Below are 4,525 nucleotides of genomic sequence, written 5' to 3'. Positions count from 1 at the left end.
AACCAGAGATCAAATTGCCAACATCTGCTGGATCATCGAAAAGGCAAGAGAGTTCCAGAAAAACATCTATTTCTGCTTTATTGACTATGCCAAAACCTTTGACTGTGTGGATCACAATATACGGTGGAAAATTCTGAAAGAGTGGGAATACCAGACCACCTGAGCTGCCTCTTGAGAAACCTATATGCAGATCCGGAAGCAACAGTTAGAACTGGACGTGGAACAACAGACTGGTTCCAAATAGGAAAAGGAGTACATCAAGGCTGTAGATTGTCACCCTGCTTATTTAACTTCTATGCAGAGTACATCATGAGAAACGCTGGACTGGATGAAGCACAAGCTGGAATCAAGATTGCTGGGAGAAATATCAATAACCTCAGATATGCAGATGACACCACCCTTATGGCAGAAAGTGAAGAGGAACTGAAAAGCCTCTTGATGAAAGTAAAAGAGGAGAGTGAAAAAGTTGGCTTAAAGCTCAACATTCAGAAAACGAAGATCATGGCATCTGGTCCCATCACTTCATGGGAAATAGATGGGGAAACAATGGAAACAGTGTCAGACTTTTTTGGGGGGAGGTTCCAAAATCACTGCAGATGGTGATTGCAGCCATGAAATTAAAAGACACTTTCTCCTTGGAAGAAAACTTATGACCAACCTAGATAGCATATTCAAAAGCAGAGACATTACTTTGCCAACAACAATCCATCTAGTCAAGGCTATGGTTTTTCCTGTGGTCATGTATGGATGTGAGAGTTGGACTGTGAAGAAAGCTGAGTGCCGAAGAATTGATGCTTTTGAAGTGTGGTGTTGGAGAAGACTCTTGAGAGTCCCTTGGACTGCAAGGAGATCCAACCAGTCCATCCTAAAGGAGATCATCCTGGGTATTCGTTGGAAGGACTGATGCTAAAGCTGAAACTCCAGTACTTTGGCCACCTCATGCAAAGAGTTGACTCGTTGGAAAAGACTCTGATGCTGGGAGGGACTGAGGGAAGGAGGAGAAGGGGACAACAGAGGGTGAGATGGCTGGATGGCATCACCGACTCGATGGACATGAGTTTGAGTGAACTCCGAGAGTTGGTGATGGACAGGGAGGCCTGGTGTGCTGCGATTCATGGGGTCGCAAAGAGTCGGACAGGACTGAGCGACTGAACTGAACTGAACTATACCATCACATGTATTTAACGCCAGTTAATGTGTCTTAAGTATCACAAATGTCAGTAGTTCCCTTCCCAGCTTCCCATCTCAAGTGAGAATTGGAAGGGCTGAGTATCACTACCGCATTATTTTATGCAGACACAGAGTGCAATGCAGTGTGAAGGGTTGTTTTGTTTTCATTTCCCCCCGCCTTTCTTCTTCAGCCTCTGAACTTCTGGTTGGAAGGGTGTTATCTGAATAATGTTATTTTTCACTCTGCTTTAGTCGTGGTGTGCCAAATGTGTTGGATATGCTAAAGACAAAAATGTGTCCATTTCTTGTCATTGCATCCATCCATCCATCCATCCATCTATCCACTCATTTGCTTCATCATTTATTCGTTGCATGTTTACCAAACTCCTTTGGTTCAGATGCTGTGCGGGGTGCTTGATGAAAGACAAATGTGAATTTGGCACATGTCTTTCTGCTGAGCTCAGAGGGAGAGGCCAAATTTATAAATACTGATTACAGCATAAAACTGTGGGCAGGCCCCACCCAGCTGGGGCTTGGCCCGGAAGATTCCAATGAGGAGATAAAGCAAAGAGGAGCAGCAGAGGCAGGAGCCCCCCTGCCTCTGAGCAGCAGGAGCAGGGATCGCAGCCCCCTTGCTGAGCGCCCCTCTGTAGCAAATAAAAGCCCACAGTGCCTGGGGTACAGTGCAGGGTTGGCCAGGAGGAGCCTGAGAGGATGAAACACAGCATCGCCAAGCTTATCCCATTGTATACTCCCAGTAGCCCTGTGGTTCAGGTGCTGCCCCAGTTGCTCTGTAGTGAAGAGTGAGAGGGATGGAGGAAGAAATTCCAGCTGTCCTTGCTTCCTGTGACCTTGGGAAAAGGAACCTAATCTCGCTGGCCTTGGTTTCTTCATGAGCTAACTGGAGAGCAGAATGGTTTCTACCTCTCAGGCTTGTGAGTATGAAATGAGTTTACATGTGTAAAACACTGAGAATAGTACATACATTCAATAGATAGTAGCTATCATTTCATTACTAATCTCCCTGATTAAGTTTATTGAGTATAATTGACCCAAATCAGCCAGTTGAAAAGGGGCAGAGCCAGGGGTCAAACCACTTCCTTACTGCAATGCCGTAGAGTGTACGGGACCACACAGGTCAGGACTGGGTGCAGGGACTTGCCTGGTGGTCCCGTGGCTAAGACCCATGCTCCCAATGCAGGGGTCCGGGGTTCAATCCCTGGTCAGGGAACTAGGTCTTGCATGCCACAAAGAAAATCGAGGATCCTGAATGCCACAGCTAAGACCCAGTGCAACCAAATAAATAAATAAACAGTAAAAAAAAAAAAAAAAAAAGACTGGTGTAACCAAAGAAGACTCTCTGTAGAAGTGGCAGCCAACCTGAGTTTGAAAGAAGGGCCAGGACTTAGCCAGTGGTGGAAGGCGTTTTTGAGAAGATGGAGCTGTTTGTGCGAAGTCCCCTGATGGTGTGAAAGCATGACTGATGTGTCGGGGGAATTGAGGTCTCTGTAGTTTGGCAGAGGGGGTGGGCAGAGCACACGTGAAGAGTTTGGTCTGGATCTTGAAAGCCTTGCAGATTCTTTGTTTTGTTTTTGGTACTAGTTATATGTTTATCTGGAAAGTGGGAAAGAGTGAAAGAGAAACTTAAAAATATAGGTCATCTGTACTTATAGTTTTACTTACTGTTTTTTTTTTTAATGACTTGTTCTTTTAGCTTAAAAGATCTTTCAAAGAAATTATATCACAGCAGTAAATGGAAAGCTCAAAATAGCAGATGTGTTTTGAAATTCAGATTTTTTTCTGATTCAGAAAGGTGATATAATGCATCTACTCAACATTAGTTAACATCCCCCAGAGGGCAAAAGAACTGATGAATATTTCTTCAGAGAAATGTACGCATATTTTGTTCTTCAGTTGCTTAGTCCAACTCTTTGCAACTCCATGGACTGCAGCACACCAGGCCTCCCTGTCCCCCACCACCTCCCAGAATTTGCTCAAACTCCTGTCTCTTGAATCGGTGATGCCATTTTTACATCACCAATTTTACACTAACTGCATATTTACACTAAGATAAAGACTGTTCGTAAGCGCTTCCCTGGTGGCTCAGTGGTAAAGAATCCACCTGCCAAGGCAGGAGACCTGGGTTCAATCCCTGGGTCAAGGAAAGAAGATCCCCTGGAGGAGGAAATGGCAACCTGCTCCAGTATTCTTGCCTGGGAAATCCCATGGACAGAGGAGCCTGGCGGGCTACAGTCCATGGGGGTCTCTGAAGAGTTGGACGCAACTTGGCAACCGAACAACAACGAAAACAAACACTACGTACATAGCTTGCTTCAAATCAACTTTGGCTCCAAACTTAGAAAAAATTGTTTTCATTATTCAGAGCTTTCTGCATTTTAGAATGTGGATGAGTAGTATCACTTGCTTTAGATGGAAGGTAACATAAAATATATTCATTGCACAGGAAATCCATGTGACTCAAGCCCAGCTCACCCCCCTGCTGTAGGCGTTCAGTCTCCCCTAGCAACATTAACAATGCACAATTCGGGGAACTGGGTGGAGGGTAGACAGAAATTCTAAGTGATATTCTTGCAACTTTTCTGGAAAGTTGAAACTATTCTAAAATTAATTTTTTTTAAGTTAACTTTCTCTTAACATTGAGAACTGAAGAGAGTAAAAAGCAGACTCACCTTCTCATTCAGTCACTTTATTTTCTAATGCTCCCTCCTCATCCCATCTATAATCTTCCCCATGGATTGATTCCTTAACTCCCAGGGCAAGCTCCAGACTTGGGAAACCCTGGCTGGGTCTGGGCTGAGCCATGCTCTCTGAAGTTCAGGCCAAGGGTTTGGGCTTTTTCTGTGGGTGCTCTGGGTACATTAATGTTGTTTAAGTAGATTTGGGGGTACCTTTGAGAGTATCATCTGGGAATGGGGTGAACAGTTTGGCTGAAGCAGGAGGAGCTGGGCAGGGGAGGGAAAGTTTGGTGGTCATGTAGAAAGGTGGGAGGATCGAAGGGGTGGGGATTCAGCCCCCACCGCCCCCAGATGCTGGGACAGGGCCAGGGTATGGAGGAGAGTGCGTTAGGGGGCCTGCTGGGGCAGGGAGCTGACTTTGAAGGGACCAAGGGCACCTTACAGAAAAACCTTCGTAGGACTGGAAGCTAGAGCTCGGAGCCAGAGAGGCAGCTTTGGATGCTGACCTTTTGCACACTGGGGCCCTGGAGCTGGGGGACATCTGCAGGAGAGAGAATAGAACACTCCACTGCCCTGGCCCCTCCCATCCCTACCTCTACCCTCACCTTGATCCCAGGCTTCCTACACGGAGCGAAATAGGCACAGGGACCCTCATTCTA

The sequence above is a fragment of the Oryx dammah genome, unplaced genomic scaffold (genome assembly GCF_014754425.2).
Source record: "Oryx dammah isolate SB20612 unplaced genomic scaffold, SCBI_Odam_1.1 HiC_scaffold_27, whole genome shotgun sequence".
NCBI classification, from domain to species: Eukaryota; Metazoa; Chordata; class Mammalia; order Artiodactyla; family Bovidae; genus Oryx; species Oryx dammah.
The sequence above is the reverse complement of the archived record's forward strand: the minus strand, read 5'-3'. Positions refer to the sequence as shown.